The sequence below is a fragment of the Nasonia vitripennis genome, assembly GCF_009193385.2.
Source record: "Nasonia vitripennis strain AsymCx chromosome 3 unlocalized genomic scaffold, Nvit_psr_1.1 chr3_random0009, whole genome shotgun sequence".
Taxonomy (NCBI): Eukaryota; Metazoa; Arthropoda; class Insecta; order Hymenoptera; family Pteromalidae; genus Nasonia; species Nasonia vitripennis.
This window is the reverse complement of record NW_022279629.1, coordinates 263413-281251: the sequence shown is the minus strand read 5'-3', so window position 1 is coordinate 281251 and position 17839 is coordinate 263413. Positions and strand designations below refer to the sequence as shown.

Below are 17839 nucleotides of genomic sequence, written 5' to 3'. Positions count from 1 at the left end.
ACAAATGTGTAAGCGTATTCACTCATTAAAGTACAGGTTATACTTTTTTAGGAAGAGTACCAATCTCTGGCTGTGCAAACATCTTGTGCGAGCGCTCCTGTTTTCTATCATTGACTACTGCTCATAAGTTTACTGTGGCGTGATCCAAGAACAACACAAAACTCCAGAGATTCGTGAGGTACGGGAATTCGTTACATCTGTGGTAATAAACACATCTCCCCATAAAAGCGGGAGCTGCAATGGCTCACCATCGTGGAACGTAGGAACTTTAGTACTTTGTGGGCCGCTTTTTAAAAAATCTTTAACACAGTTGAGCTCACCTGTATTCTGGACTTTTTCGACTTTTACGTTGCAGTCCGGCATTTGAGGGAGGACGTGACACCCCTGGACGTTCTGACCTTCAGGAAAGAGACACTGAGTAATTAATTTCATATAAGCGCATCATATCTCTGGAACACTCTACTATCACACATTCGCAATACAACATCCATCTCAAGCTTTAGAAAAGTAGCTAAGAACACTTTTGCATACTTGAAAACACGTAAACATTTCTCACACACCCATACTCGTTTACTCTATATATCATCTTTCACACTCTTACACAAAAAATTGTATACTTAAACTTATAAACTACTTCAATTCTGTACAACATAATGCACATAAATAAAAATTAATTAATCTGAAAAAAAAATTCCTCCGACGTCGCAGTTTCTAAGTCTACTCTGTGCTTAGTTTGTATGGGTCTTGTGCCGCCGGGACAACGTCATAAGCTTTAAAACTGCAGGCTCGGCTGTGCACGCACGCACAGTTCTAATAAGGGAAGGCTGTTATGGCTTTGAATGTTTATTTTGCGCATTCAAGTTATGTCTTAATCATATTATATCGAAGCTATAGGAAAAAATAAAAAAAAAATAACATCTTAGCCGTATTATCCAATATTATTTGATTTGAATCAAAAGTATCACGTGAATATGTATGTAGAAATACGAAAGCTTGATAAGTAATTTTAAATTTGACTCATTCTTTCATCATTTGAATTGAGTAAAATCATATAAAATCTTTTATATCGCATTGATAATTACACAGTAAGTTTATCATCGTTAAAAATGATAAACTGTTTGTAACACCCCGTACAAGCTCCGCAGTGTGTATAAAAATTATTGGTACCGGTCTAATACTTAGAAGATTTTCGAATGTTTCCCATACTTAGGAAATTTTCAAATAAGACACGATAACGCAACTAAAGCATATCTGTTCCAGACTCGAAATAATTTTCACCCCGACTGAAAAAGCTTCAGTGATAATCAGATGATTTTCAGGTGATTTTCAAGGGAAAAGCGTGCCAATTTCGTATTTGATAAGCAGATAATTTTCAGGTGAAAAGCATGTAACCTTTTATTACTTTAAAATATTATGTTTTGGATTTATATTTGCTATAATTTAATAAACGTATTAAACATTATTATTATTATTATTTTTATTATAATGAATTATATTGCTGGATTGTTCGCGTTTGCTATTTCGAAATAATTATTCAAAAATACGGTTAATATTTAGTGATAAATTTTGTCGTTGGCAAAGATTAATAGAATTTTTTTGAATATTATGTATATTATTATTTATATATTTTTAAAATTGTAAATTGCTGATCCGAACGATTCAAAATCGTCTGAAACGCATAAAAAACACGGTTCTACAAGTAGATTTTTTCCCACGGAACTTAGAATTTTTCCAGCTGCGGAACCTAGTTAATTCACGCACTAGGTCAGATGAGATTTTGTCATCAGATCATAGGTGAGATCTCACCTGAGATTTATGAATAGGGAAGAGAATCCTACCGTTATAGCTACTACGTATATTAAAAGTATTTGTATTTTCATGAAAGTTCTTCGAAATATGTACATCTTGCCATTACCAAATATGTTACATTACTAATATTAAAAGAGCATTGTATATACATGAAATATATTTTGTAATAAAAAACATACAAACGTCCTAAATACTTATTTAGTACTTCTAACCACAAATAAACTTCCTGATAATGGTTTTCTCTCTCTATCAATTAAAATTTTTATTATTATTGTACACTTATTGAAAAGTTATTAAAATCAGCAATTTACAATTTTAAAAATATATAAATAATATTCAAAAAAATTCTATTAATCTTTGCCAACGATAAAATTTATCACTAAATATTAACACTATTTTTGAATAATTATTTCGAAATAGCAAACGCGAACAATCCAGCATTATAATTCATTATAAAAATAATAATAATAATGTTTAAAAAGTTTATTAATAAATTAAAGCAAATATAAATCCAAAACATAATATTTTAAAGTAATAAAAGGTTACATGCTTTTCTCCTGAAAATTATCTGCTAATCAAATACAAAATTGGCACGCTTTTCCCTAGAAAATTAGATGGAAATCATCTGATTTTCACTGAAGCGTTTTCAGTAGGGACAGACTTGAGATTTCGATTAAAACACGCAGATTAAAGTGTACTAGAGCTTGAACAGCGCGCTTGGCGTGCCCTAACCTAAAAGACGTTTAGACTTCCTGACTTAGACGCATGCGCACTACATGAGCCAATCACAAACCTATCTTGGCTTCACAACATCCAGTCCAGTGACTTTTTTATATTAAGTTTGGTCAAAATTATATTGTAAAAATCAAAGCGCATCTATAGAATTAGTTTTATTACGACGAATATATCCAAAATTCATACATTATTGTCTTTAATAACTATTGATAGAATATATTTATTTTTGTTATCAAAACATAATAACAAAATCTTATTATTGTAATAATCCTCCAGTACCTGATATCTCGGACCTAAATATAAATAATACCAAACAATATAAAATCAATTTTCTCTATTTGACCTGTCGTCATAATTACAACGCAGGTTAGCAAATGTGAATTACTCTGCAAAAATAATAAAAATCATTTACGCGCATAGTACCGAGCAGAGTGGTGACCGTTTCATGTTACTTGACAGTTATATTTTGGGGGATTTCACTACTTTTGTAAAAAGTTACCTAACTTTATGTAAATACATATATATATATAAATCATTTGTAACCTGAATGAATATCATTTCATGAATCATTTCTCAATTCATTGATTTGTTCATTCATTTAAAATTTAAAAGTAAGTAACACTTTTTTAGATGATATGCACTTTTCACAATAAATTAGATGCGCTGCATTAATCTGCGATGATCGTCATTCGAGTTACTACATATAGCTTATTATTTTACTAAAATTCTTTAATTAATAAAAATTAATACAAAAACTTTATTTTCTAATAATGCTTGAACCAGTATTCTTAAGAGGTCCAGCGTGTGTTAAATCCTGCAAAAAAACAAAAAATATTCGTCTGATAAATTTTTTTTTTCTTTTTACGTAAATTAAAAAACAAAAAATATCTACTGAAAATATTTATAATATACACTATTTCTACTCAAAAATATCATATATATACCATACAAAATCACTGACCAAAATTCATGACATTTTACTATATAAATAAGTGTTTTTAGTCACTTGCCACGACTTCGTGAAAGATCCGGACCGTCTTCTTTACTCTACCCGGGCTTAAAATGTGCCTTTAACATGCCTCCTCAGACCTAATGAAAGACATTTCCAAAAAAAATGATTTAAATGTTGTTAGCAACAAGTACAGTGTGAAAAATATTAATTAAATTTATTAGCTACGTATACAACATATGGATAATAATACTTAATTAATATTTTTCGGAAATGTCTTTCATTAGGTCTGAGAGGGCATGTTTGAGGTACATTTTAAGCCCCGGTAGGCCCCGGTAGAGTAAAGAAGACAGTCCGGATCTTTTACAAAGCCGTGGCAAGTGACTAAAAACACTTATTTAAATTGCCTACTGAAAAATTGTAAATATTTTCAGTAGGTATTTTTTGTTTTTTAATTTACGAGAAAAGAACAAAATTTTATCATACGAATATTTTTTTTTTTTTTGCAGTATTTAACCCTTAAGCGAATCAAGTTTAAAAGGTTGATGATGTGTAGAAATAAGTGGTGTATTAATAATTCTAGTCTATTCTGTCTGGTGGTAGTATTAATAATTCTAATAAATCTTTTAAATATACATTCATATTTGTAATAATTACAACAGGAGATTTGTGAATTAAATCTTAAGATGTTACGCCATACTTTAAGAGTGAAAATCTTTCATAAAACACGCGGCTTTGACAAAATTAGTATATGATTGATTTAAAGTTAATAACCGTTACTAATAAGCTGATGACAATGCAAGAAAAAAAACGCTGCTAAGTCCTTAGCTCTTAGCTTCTTTCTCATTTACTTTTTGTTATTGCCTTAGTATGTAGAGTACTTCAATTTTATATTATGCTTAAATTTGTAGAATTATAGGAATATAAGGAATCAAAATAATGCATAAACAACAAGTTATTTAGTTAGAAAACCAGATATAATAATAAATAAAGGGAAAAATCACTTGAGCTTGATGTATTTCAAAATTTTTGTTTTACGTTTTACTTTTTTCCAAATAAAGATTTTTTCCGCAGTTTACAGGTACGGACAATAAAAAAGGCTTTTATCCTTTCTGTTCTCCTTACCGAACCTAAGTAAGTAGGACCTAGCTCTTTCTCCGGTAAATCCTCCCCGCGGTAACACCGTTAAGTGTTTTTTTGCGGAGAGACTTTTGGGCTACCGCTTTCGTCTGTTGATGTGGTCGTCAACTCTAGAGTCTTTCGTTTGCGTCACTTGGACAGTCTATCGTCATTTATTTCCTTTGTCGTCTGTCGTCTACAGCTTACCGTATCGTCCGGACGTGTGTTTCTTGCAGCATCTTACGTCTTCTTCTTCCTTCTTTGACTTTTCGGACCTTCTGAAGGATGTCCGCAGCAAAATTGTTTATTGCACTCCATCCATCGGCTGAAGTCATCATAGCTGCCATGATAGACTCAAAAGTTACTCTGGTCTGTAGATAGCACTCAAGTTTCTCTTGCTCCTGTTGGTATCGTGGGCATTTACTGAATACATTCTCGGTGTCCTCAATTGCATTCGAACACACCGGGCAATCTGGGCAACTTTCCAAATTAAATCGGTGCAGATACGCCCGATAGCATCCATGTCCACTCAAGAACTGCGTTAGGTAGAAGTTCACTTCACCATGTCTTCTTTTAGTTTCGTCTTCTATACTTGGTATATTTTAGTCTTCTATATTTGCTTCACTTCACCATGTCTTCTTTTAGTTTAGTCTTCTATACTTGGTATAAGGCAATGTGTCCACCGCCTTTTACTGCTAAGGTTCCATCTTTATTGCCACTCTGTCATCGTCTCTTTTCTGGTAGCGTCCCAAATTTCTATCTTCGTTTTGTCACTGTTACGTCCCTTTTCTTCGTAGATAATTTTCCTCTCCCTCACTGATAGGTCTATTGTCTGGAGCCCTGCTATAACGCAGACTGCCTCGTCCGATACCGTATGGTAGGCAGACGCGACCCTAAGTGCATTTCTCCTGTGCACTGAAGAGAGTTTTCTTTAAAATGCCTTAATCAGCATAACGTCAGCCCATATCGGGGCTCCGTACAACATGATAGATACACTAACGCTTGCTAGTAGTGTCCTGCTGTTCTGTGTGGGCCCACCCACATTTGGCATCAGTCGTGCCAGCACTGCAGTAGTTTTTGCGGCTTTCTTTCCTACTAATTCTTGGTGACGTTTTAAGTTCAACATTGCGTCTAAGGTTATATCTAGATATTTAACCCATTAAAGCCCATGCTAAGACTGGTTGAGATAGCGACAAACAAACTGTGCTATCCTTTGCATAAGTGAAAAATAAAATATACGTATTTTTTCTTATGTCATTTGCAATTGTTTATAACAAATTATTTAAATAAATTACAAAAAAATTTATAATTTTCAAAATCTGAATGCGGGAATCGATTTTGGAGGTAAAATCGAGACGAAAACCTATATAACACTTTTTTGTCAGAGTTCAATTTGTTATCTTTATGTAGAAATAAACTATTGACAAATAAGTGTTTTCATTCTCTTGCATGGTATGTGGAATCATATCAGTATTTTTTACTGATAAATTTTGAGATCTTATACTGTAATTGGATAAGTTTATTTCATTTCGCAAATCCTTCGATTTCTGCATTCAGATTTTGAAAATTATGAATTTTTTTGTAATTTGTTTAAATAATTTGTTATAAACAATTGCAAATGACATAAGAAAAAATACGTATATTTTATTTTTCACTTATGCAAAGGATAGCACAGTTTGTTTGTCGCTATCTCAACCAGTCTTAGCATGGGCTTTAATGGGTTAATAGTCGGCTTAGAAATAATTTTATGACCACAGATTCTTAAGGTAATTGTCTCCACATTCTATCTGCCGGATAAAAGTATTGCCTCAGTTTTATGGCCTGCAAACTCTTGATTCGCATTATTTAGCCACTTCTGTATTTTAAGGATAGCGTCACTAGCCATTTCAGATACTTCATCCTTCTCTTTTGCTACCACTACCAAGGGTATGTCGTCAGCGAATCCTAAGATCATTGCCCCTTGTGGTAATTTTAACCTAAGAAGAACGTCCCCTGTAACCGTATATTTCAATGAGCCCTTCTCGGTCTCGTATAAGAGAGTTCTGCCCTTGAGGTAGTCAAACATTATTCTTCTTATATACGCAGGCACTTCTAATCTCGACAGTGCTTAGTGTATTTTGCTGCAGTTTGCCGAATTTAATGCGTTTTTAACGTCGAGTGTAACAACCGTGCAGCACTTTTTTTATCACTTTTCCACCTTTTTACTCTTATTGGTGCTCGTGCTGTATTTACCACTAAGCCAATCGCGTCTAATATTTAACGACACTTCCGAAAACCATGCTGATATTCTGCAAGCCCTCCTGTCCCTTCGGTTGTGCATTCCACCCAAACGCAGATAATGCGTTTAAATATTTTGTCTGCGAATCCATCATGCAATCTGGTCTATAAGACGACCCTTCTCCGGGTGTTTTCTTACCCCTTGGTAACAACAAAAATCTCTGCTATTTTCAGTTTAATGGAAACGTCCCTTCTTTAAGACAAGTGCAGTACAAGTCTATAAACTGCGACATGTAGCTGCGCGAGCTATACACGCACACTGTTGCGCCGAATAAATGTTATTCCCTGCTGTATTTATGCATGCAGCAGAGGAATAACAAGACTGTTATTGTTGCGCCGAGGTAGCGTCGGAGAGTATAACCTCACCTGCCAGCCGCATGGAGCAACGGTGGCTCCCCTGCAGGCTCGGCAGGTGACTACGCGTTCGCGCTCGCGCCGCCGATGATCGCCAGGTGTTGTCGGGTACCGCTGTGCCGACACAGCTCCTGAACATCTGCTCTCGCACACACTAGGATTCGCGCCGCAAACGTTAGAAGCGTTGTCAAGACGGGCGCGGCCGAAAACATGAGGCACACTGACGTGTGCGCATCGCCGCCGCGCAGATATGAGCGCGCCAGCCGTAGCGAGTTAGGGGAGATAAAAAGACAGAGCAAACGGACGACGAGCGCCCGCGGAGAGAGGGGCTAGCGCGCGAAGCCGAGTCGGCCGTCGCGAAGTCGGCGTGACCAGTGAGGGGAGCGCGCCTACACTACTAGCGCGCACTATTATCAGAGCCATGCCGCCGCACTGGCGCAGCCCAGTGCGCTATCGCAAGTCCCGTGTACCACGACTGCACGGTGACTTTAATACGACAATAGCGCCAGATGACGCATCAGAGCAATCTGGCGTGTTTGTACCATTTCTGAGAGAGAGAGAGAGAGAGAGAGAGAGAGAGAGAGAGAGAGAGAGAAAGAGAGAGAGAGAGAGAGAGAGAGAGAGAGAGAGAGAGAGAGAACTGAGTGCCACGTTTAGAAGCTGGAGCTTCGGGACGAGCACCGAGTTGAAAGCGCGGGTACGCGAGATGTGTGACTTGTGTGTGAGCATGCCAGCGTAAGCCCTGCGTGGCTAATTTGTTCGCGGGAGGTACTAAAGCCACCGCGTTGTAGGGGAGAGCTGGGAGAAATACAAGTGCAATAAACTATAACTATTGTGAGTGATTATTTCTCCGTCTCCCTAGCGTTCTCTCAAACGTGGCGATCGCGCCAAATCCTACGGTTAAAGAAAAATCCTGGTGCATGCGTTTCGCTAGGTCTTGTACATCTGTGTTGGGAGTCACCGCGTCAAGTGATGCCCAAGTATTTGATAGTTGGTTGAGAAGCGATCTCATGTCCATTCACCGTCAGTGTAATTTCCTCCATCTTCTTCCTACTAGAAATGAGAATAACTTCCGTTTTGTGACTGGCTAGTTTCAGACCCGTCTCTGTTAGCCATTCGTGTATTATACTGGTTGACTCTTCAGATATGTCTGTCACCTCTTCTTTATGTTTTGCTACTACCACTACTGCTATGTCGTCAGCGAATCCCACGACTGTTGCTCCTTTAGGTAATTGTAGCTGTAGTACCCCGTCGTACATGATATTCCAAGTCGGTAGGCTAAGTACTGACCTTTGGTGGACGCCTCCTGTAACTTCATAGGTCTTGATACCGTCCTAGGTGTCATATAATAAGATTCTGTCCTTGAAGTAGTTGGACATCATACTTCTTATATATAAGGGCACATTCTGCTTTCGGAGTGCCTCGTATATTTCACTTCATTAGACCGAATTGAATGAATTTTTGTCATCTAATGTAACTATGGCACAGTACTTCTTTTTTCCTCCCTTCTATCTTTTCCCCTCTATCGCTGTTTGTGCAGTGTCAATCACTAGACTAACTGCGTCTAGGGTTGAACGATTCTTCCTGAAGCCATATTAGTGTTCCGCTAATCCACCTTTGCTATCTATAAAATGATCCATTCTGACGCAGATAATGCGTTCCAGGATCTTGCCCGGGGTATCCAGCATGCAGACCGGTCTGTATGATGAGGACTCCTGGGGTGGCTTTTTTCCTTTTGGCAGAAGCACGAGTCGCTGTTTCTTCCAGTTTGTAGGGAATGTTCCCTCTTCTAGACATGCATTGTACACATCTACGAAGACCTCTGGATGAGCGTGAATGGCATGCTTCAACGCAATATTTGGAATGCTATCCACCCCTGAGGCCTTGTAGTTTACTTCCCTTTTGCACTGAGAAATTCTTCGGGCAGCTACTGACCCGGCCCAAGTTAATAGTGCACTAAATGCACTAGCTCGTCTCTCCAAAAATTTCGGGCAGCTACTGCTGTTCAATGTTCTTTTTTTCCGTGTGGCGCTGCTGTCGCCTCGAAACCGCAGAATTTCGGCGAAATAACAGCTCTCGAGGCAGTAACGCTCCTAAAATTGGGAGAGCTACCGCGCGAAGCTCATAGTACAGTTGCTGGTGGGGGCACGTAGCTTCCTTTAATCTTTTTCATTACTATTTTGTACGGTCGACTCCAAGGGTCCTGTTCGACCTCGTCCTGTAATTCTTTAAGGTACCGTCGTTTGTTTTCGCGGATTTTTTTCTTAAGCCTCCTTTTAGCGTCCTTCATTTCTTGTCCGCGGGCATCTACTTTTTCATGGTCTCTACTAGTTTTATAGTATTTCTTCCTCGCCTAGTGTTCTCGTTTTCTGGTCCAGTGGCACTCGCAATCTCCTTGTCCCACCAGTATACTGGTGGTACTATGCTGTATGCCACTCTTCGAGGCATAACAGCGTCACATGCTCGGGCGATGTTTTCTGTCACCTGCTCCGCCTTCCTGTTCGCCGTTTCAGACAGTTGCATTTTCTCTAGTGCTAACATCTCCTTATCATAATCCTTTGTTTTCCGAATAACTCTATTGGTCTTTGAACTCGCGCTGGGTCCCTGTTTTGATATTTCTACTTCCATTATTATGGCCTGGTGATTACTACACTTACTGTCCATGAATCAACTGAGCCAATAAGGCTGCTGCTAGCAAACGTCAGGTGGACAATAGACTGTGTAATGACTCATGTGATTGGATTTTTGACGTGACTACCACAGAGACTACTTCCTTATCTTTCCTTGTTCTCTTAGCGTAGTTTTCTTGTCGCCCTTCTACCTAGCTTGGTGACATTGCCTTCCGCTTATTTTGCGTTCTTGTCGTCACTGCGTTTAATGCTTCTATCGTCTGTGATGTCTTGTCCTCCTTCTGGATATGCTGCTGATTCGGTAGCATTTTCGCTCGAGTTAGCATCAACCTAAGGTTCTTCTTACTCTTTTCCAGCACCTCTTACCCTCTTTAAAGCTGCTTAACCTGCACTGAGAGAAATGTAGAGTTAGAATAGCCGTATATTTTTCATGTATCGACAACATTTTCATTAAATCTCACAACATTAACACAGCCACATACAAGCTTAAGCATGATCTAACGGATCATTACCCGATTATCATAGCTGTAAATAAGCTAAAGACAGTAACTAAAGAACCGTATGTTTTCTGAAACTACAAAAAAATAATAAATAACGCTAATTCAAGAAACTGGGATGAAATTAGTTCGATACCTGATCCAAACTTGGCTGTAGAAAAATTGTTAAATGAAATCAAGCAATGCGTAGAATTGTCAAAAACAACAAAAAAGGCTAATAGACAAAATGGTAGAAAAAACTGGATTACCGACGCAATAATAAGATCATGTGAAACCAAAGAATTTTTGTATAATTTGTGGCAACTAGATGTGCAGAATAAACAGCTTAAAATACAGTATAAAACCTACTCTAAAATCTTGGATAAGGTAATTACCGATGCCAAAATGAAATATGAATTGAATCTAGTGCAGAATAATTACAACAACCCAAAAAAACTATGGGAAATAATAAATACAAAAATCGGTAAAGTTAAAAAATCTAATGATGCCATAAATTATATAAAGGTTAATGATAGGAAAATTACAGACAAAGTCGAAATAGCTCAAAGCATGAATACTTTCTTCTGCGAAATTGGGAGAAAATTAAGTGCAAATATCGTGAAACCTGTCAACGCAGAACTTAGGCTACCTGACATGAATCCTATGTTGATTTTCTTAAAGCCAACCAGTATGGCTGAAATAATAAGTATAATCAATACGCTAAAACTGAAAAATGGGGGATTTGATAAGATAAATGCCAAGACTTTAAAATTGTTATGTAATCATATAGCAGGTCCTCTGACCCATATTTTCAATAAGTGTATTGAAAAAGCGGTATGGCCTGATGCTCTAAAGAGTGCTGAAGTAGTGCCGATTTATAAATCAGGCGAAAAACATAAGATCACGAATTATCGACCTATCTCTCTTATATCTAATGTTGCAAAAATTCTTGAGCGAATTATGTATAATAGAATAAATGATTTTGTAGAAAAGAGTAATATAATTTCTAAGCAACAATTTGGTTTTATGAGAGGGATTGGTACGAAGGATGCTCTGAACTACCTAACCAATGTATTCTATAATAATATCGATAAGAGTAAGCCTACGATAATAACCTTTCTTGACCTGGCGAAGGCTTTTGATACTGTTGACCACAGTATACTACTGGCAAAATTATATCGTATTGGAATCAGGGGTCAAGCGTTGGATCTCCTTTCCAGCTATCTAAATGATAGATATCAAGTAGTCAAAATAGACGGTAATGAAAGTGATAGAACTTTAGTTAACACAGGAGTCCCGCAAGGAACGATATTAGGACCGCTACTATTTATTCTGTATATTAATGATGTCTTAAAGGAGATTCCCCCCGAGTCCATAATTTCTTATGCAGATGATACTGCTATTATAGCTACAGGTAAAGACTGGATAGAAGCTCAAGTAAACATGAACAATTTCTTAAGTGTAATTGCCGAGTGGCTGGCAGTAAAAAAGTTGTCCTTAAATGTAGGAAAAACAGTGTGCATGACTTTTGGAAGTAATATTGAAAGCGTACCAGCTCAGATAAATGTTAAAATTCTTGATAAAAGTATAACTAGGGTGGAGAACTTTAAATATTTAGGAGTTGTCTTTGATAGTAATCTAAAGTGGGATAACCACATGCAACATATAGTTGGAAAAACTAAATACCTAGTCTATATTTTTTATAAAATCTCTAAATCAATGCCCATAGAGACTCTCAGAATGATTTACTACGCATTTTTTCATAGTATTATAACTTATGGCATCATTGCTTGGGGCGGTGCATATAGGAATAGCCGAGACCAAGTTCAAAAATTACAAAACAAAATTTTAAAAATCATCAATAAAAATAACTTTATGTTACAAGACAATCCATTAAATATAAGACAACTGTTTGCTTTCGAAGCTCTTAAAATACACTACTATGATCTCAAAGAAAAATTCTTAGCATCAGATAGTGTTACTAGGAATAGAAGTATTATTATACCAAAAACAAATAAGAGAATCAGCAATAAGAACAGCTATATAAAAGCAATTAATGTATATAATGAGCTTCCTAATCGACTAAAAGTATTAAATATAAATAAATACCCTCAAAAGAAAATCATAAAAGACTGGATACGATACAACTGTTAGAAAAATAATAAAAGAAAAAAATTGTTTCTGTATGCAATACACAAATTTGTTATTAGAAGCTATGCCAAATGTATATATCTTAGTTTTAAGTTTTAATTTTAAGTTTTGTTTATATCTTTCTTTTCCTTTGTAACCAGACTGCGAACAGGTAATTTTATTTACCTCTGCAGGTTTCCAGGTATGAAATACATACCTTGTAAATTTCTTCTGGTAATAATAAATAAATAAATAAATTAATCTGAACCATTCAGTTGATAGAAATTATAATTAACTTGCTCAAAAGCTTCTGAACATATCACAATCGCTGGTTTTATAGCTAAACTTTCTATTAAAATTTTCAGCTTATCAAAATTTGCATTCATACTACGAATGTTTACATGCATGATAAAGTCCTTCTTATTGTTTATAGCTTTGTTAAAATTTGCAATATTACCGCATGTCCGTTCTTTTTGCATCGATTCATTTTGAAACCTATCTAAATAATCAAAAATATCCATTTTTACCTATTCCTTGATCTTGTTTTTATCACTCTTGTTGGCTGGTGACAATGCAGAGGATTGCGGTTTTAGATGGTTCAGTGGAATTTGTGGATCACGTCTTGTGATTGGTCTTCTGTTGTGTTCAGTTTCTGGCTTTGTTTTGTTGCGTGGAGTGTCATTTTCCTGTTGTTCACATTATTAGCCTCTGTGGATACTTTACGCCTGTTTGCCAATTCTATGCTGTGATAGATCGATTCAGTTTCAGGTAGAGTAGGTTTTATCGGGTAATCAATAGAGTCAATATATCTGTCAATTTTCTTTTTCAAGATGCTGCACAAGTTAGAGTCATAAGTATGATGATTCTTGTCTAACTTTGACTTGTATTTTGTGTTACTATAGTGACAGTTAATGCACTTAGCATAATCTTTATCACAATTACACGTATTATGCCTCCCGGAACATTTCAAACACAGAAACTCATTTTGGCATTTCCTGGCACTGTGTCCAAATCTACCGCACTTGAAACATGGGCAAACGTTAAGGCTTTGCATTGATGATATCCAACAAAAACTTTGTTATTATTTTCTCTTATATGCTTGTAGATGTCAGCTGGGACTTCCATTAGGACCGTACTCAAGCTATTATAATTATTGTTATACATGTGTAGGACTTGTCAGTAGGAGTGTAGGAAGTCATTAAGACAGCTTATAATGACTTCTTCATTTTTATTTACGTAGATGTTCTTTGTTTGGATGTTTTTTTCAGCTGTTAGACATTCAATAACTGACTTCATAACATCTATATTACTGTTGTTGTTTTTTCTTACGGATATTTTAGGAATTTTTTTATGGATTGGTCTAGAGTACTTCATGAGTATGTAAGGACATTGTTGTCAGTTTTACTTCTGGTGTTTTGTAATTTTTCTTTTAGAACGTCATTTTTCTCAGTTAATTCACTAACTAATCTCCTTAACAGCATGTTTTCCGTTTTCAGCAGTTCAAGATCACTTTCATCTATGGAATCAGTTTCTTGCAAGTCTTGAGTCTTGTTACTAGTTTCTGCCAGAAGGTCATTCCTCACATCTTCTGATTTTTTTCGTTTAATCTGTGCAATTAAAAGTGATGCTGACTCACTCAGGACATTCTCAGAGCATACTATAAGGTTATTACGAATGAATTTAAAGTTTTCATTCTTGTTCTTAAGGCAGCTAAGGTGATATGCCTCATCACAGATCACGCACACTGCTGTTGTTGCAGTTTTTTGTTTGCAACATGCAAAATTACTGCGACACTTGTCAGGAGGCTTGTTTCGGCCCGGCGCCATTTTGGCATGTGAGGACATATGTGTTTTTTCAGCTTGTAATGCTTATCAAAATTTTCGAGAGAAAAGAAAGAAACCTTCCTTCCTTTTTCAATTTTCAAAACTCCCGCTCTAGCAGATTTTTGAGACACGCGCCAAAATTACCATGGCCGATCAGTCATAGGTGCCAACGTTTTTCCAGAGTCGATGATGTTGCACTCTGGTGGCGAAAATTGGTACTAGACGCGCAGCGACGGTGACAACTGATCTCGCGCTCTTTAGAGAGAGATAGAGCTATATGTTTCTAACCTCAAAATATTTCTGAAGAAGACCTCGGTTCGATGGAGTTTGGAGCTGATGATCACAGAAACGTGATTTTCCTTTTTTTCCTTTTTAGCGATGTTGAGCACTGATGTTATGTCCTCCTGATGGAACAGCCATGAGTATCTTCGCCGTCAGCAGTCGTTCAGTGGTTGAGATGAGGTTATGTTATCGCCAGCTTGCGAAAAAAAATCCTCCAGGCTCGTAAAACACACGAAAAGCCGTGTTTTTTAGCGCTAGCGTGCGAGCCGGTTAGAGGATCCTTCTCGCTGCGAAAAATCACTCAATCGAGTGAGAAAACACATTAAAAAGATGTTAAACAGGCAGAGCGACTTGTTGATAATGTTAGACTTACCATATATATGTATATATATATATAATTATATACAATATTTTTATGCAATAATATAAAAAAAAATTAACGCGCCTGCAGTACATTGTATTATAACTCTAATATAACGTGCTTCTGACAGTACCTGTTGGGTAGTGTGGAAATTTTGTTGATGAAAATTTTAAACTTAAAACATTTTCGATATTTATACAAAAAGTAGTTCTTATCGTACTTTACTGTTCCGTATCTGTGGAAACTGTCGTAATTTATCAGTACTGTTGTATAAATCGGTAAAACGTGTGAAGCTGGATGGGGGGGCTTTCATATTTTAAAAAATAATGTAAAAATGAATGATTTTTACGTTATTCTGTGGGGGGGGGGGGTGCGTATGGGGGGGAGTATTTCTAAAATAATTATATAATATAGGTAGATATACACACACACCACACACTACAGGCTAAAAAAAGCGTTATCCGTTCCCGTAATGAATTTCTTTATGGTATTACACCTTGCTGGTGAGCGAGGGCGTAAAGTCCTACGTTGGACGTATTGGTGGCTCTGAAAAGAACCGGTTGTTTATTAGTGGCCCTGAAAAGGACCGGTTGTTTATTTCGTGGGGTTTATTTAGTGTGGCCGGGATGGCCTTGCGGGCTCACGGTATCGTGGCCGCCAATATAACTCTCGTACGGAGTTCGCTCAGCTAACGCTCTTACTTCCGTGGCGCTTTCCTCGCTGGAGACTCGGCGAATGGTACCTTTTAAACTGGCAGAAAGAGTTTGGGACGCGTCGCTTCTTTCGTCTCCGGTTGAGAGGTCCGTTGAGCAGTTGGCGGTACAGTTGCTTTTAGCCTATCGGTGGCGCCTCCGAAGGAGCTACTTCTTCAATGAAGTCGTCGTCCGGAGCCGGGTGCAGTTCGAGGACGTCTGCGTCGAGCTCGTCTGCAGAGTGCATAGCGGGTGGACGACTCGGACGACGTTGACAGGTGGCCCGTCCGACAGGACCACCTTTCTTAAGGGCCTCCGTAGCTAGATGACGTTCCGTCCCGCGAGATTCTCTTGAGATCGGGATACGGGTCGCTACGGCTGTTTGAAGAAGAGAGGCGACTCGTTCGTCCAAGGTGTCCGGTAGGGCACTCGGAATAGTGGTCGTCGGCTTCCTCTTTCGCCTGTTCCGCAATTGCCGTTGCCGTTTCGAGCGTGAGTAACCCGCAATGGGCTTGCATGCTGAGGAAACCATGCGAGAATGGTTAATATACGTTTCGCCACGTTGCCAAGCCCCGTGCACGATGTTCGGCGAGGTTGCTTCAACGCTTCTTAATACACCGCCTAGGACAAGGTCGCTTGTCGCGGTCGCGTCGGGAGAGATTCGGATCGCTATGGATAAGTAGTTTCGGTGGGGGGGGGGGGATAATAAAGCGTTCGTTCTTATTTTTATTCTTCTCTTTATTCTGTTTTCACCCTAGGCTGGCTGTCTTGTACACTGAAAAACCCTTGGCTCATAAATTGCGCCAAAAAGAACAAAAAATCGCTGTCGTTTTGTTAATTTGATGTACTTGAAGTTGGTAGAAAAAGTTTTCAACTTTCGGTTGAATTTTTCTACCGCGCGGTGCAACGATTGCGTCGAAGTGGTGGGGCAACAGCGACACCTCACCGGACAAGTAAAAACTAATCGACTGTCTTGCTCAAGAAGTCGACGATATATATAATTTATGCGCTCTCACCTAATAATGGTCGTCTTAGGTTAGGACTATCCCGCTTGTGCTGTGTGCTCTTTGTTTTTGGGGTTATATTTTTAATTGAACGCTGGAAATAATGGATGACTTTTTAAGATTTATAACTGGCCATATCAAACATTTATTTGAGTGTAAGTAATATTATCTATACAAAATTAAGCAATCATTTTTCCTGCATGATAAGATATCTTATATATCTATTACCTCATCATGCATTTTCACAACTTGATTATCTGAATTACATAGCACACCAAATTGATCCCGGTAGTTTCTTTGCGATTGTCAACTCACTCATAAAAGTTATTCTAAAGGACAATCCAGAAATACTTCTGGATTTTGTGTCAAAGTATCACTTTCATAAAGCCTCTTTATTGGCATCACAAGCCACTATGGCAAATGTAGATATAATTCAAGACTCTAAAGTAATGGATGTTGAACCTAAAAACATTTCTTTAAATCAAGAAGTTACGTCTCTTGACGATGCAATAGAGGTTAATACATCACTTGATGTAGTAAACTATCTAAGTACATCTAATCAGAGTGTAATAAATACGGATAAAATAGATTAACCTTCACATATAGATGATTCTTTTGTATACTATATTTCTTATACCTATTTCTAAATTCATTCACTGCTTTCGTTCATGCTATTCATATACATAAATCTTTTACTTTTCAATTTCTGAAGAACGCTATAAATAGTAATAAATACAAATTGCATATTTAGTGCGAGCGCACAATGATAATATGGTGCTATTATGTTACAACTAAATGTCTTTATCATTTTTTAACTATTTTTGGTAGAAGAATTGGAATTCAAAAACAACGAGCTGTTTCAATTTCTTAATAAAGCAGATAATATCAATGGTAATATTGTATTGGAAAAATACAAAATCATAAGAAAAGTAGATTATAATAAATTGTTTTATAACATCCTAAAAAGTAAATTGCATAGAAAAAACGGCTATACATATGTGTTGCTTATTATTAATTTGATTTAATTTGTATTCTATATATGAATGTATATAATTTTAAGAATATTGGTTCGTCTCTATCGGTCTTCCCGAGGCAGGTTGTGTGGTGAGAAAGGAGAGAAAAAACTAAGACATTTTCTCTTTTCTTCTCAACGTTTCGACGGACAATGCCGCCCTCATTAGGAGACTAATGTAAACAA

General features: G+C 37.1%; 1 protein-coding gene across 1 annotated transcript in view; it reads left to right on the top strand.

Moving 5' to 3' along the window:
• The window catches only part of LOC103315370, a 175614-nt gene that overhangs the window by 133094 nt on the left and 24681 nt on the right, over nucleotides 1–17839 (top strand). The window lies entirely within an intron of this gene.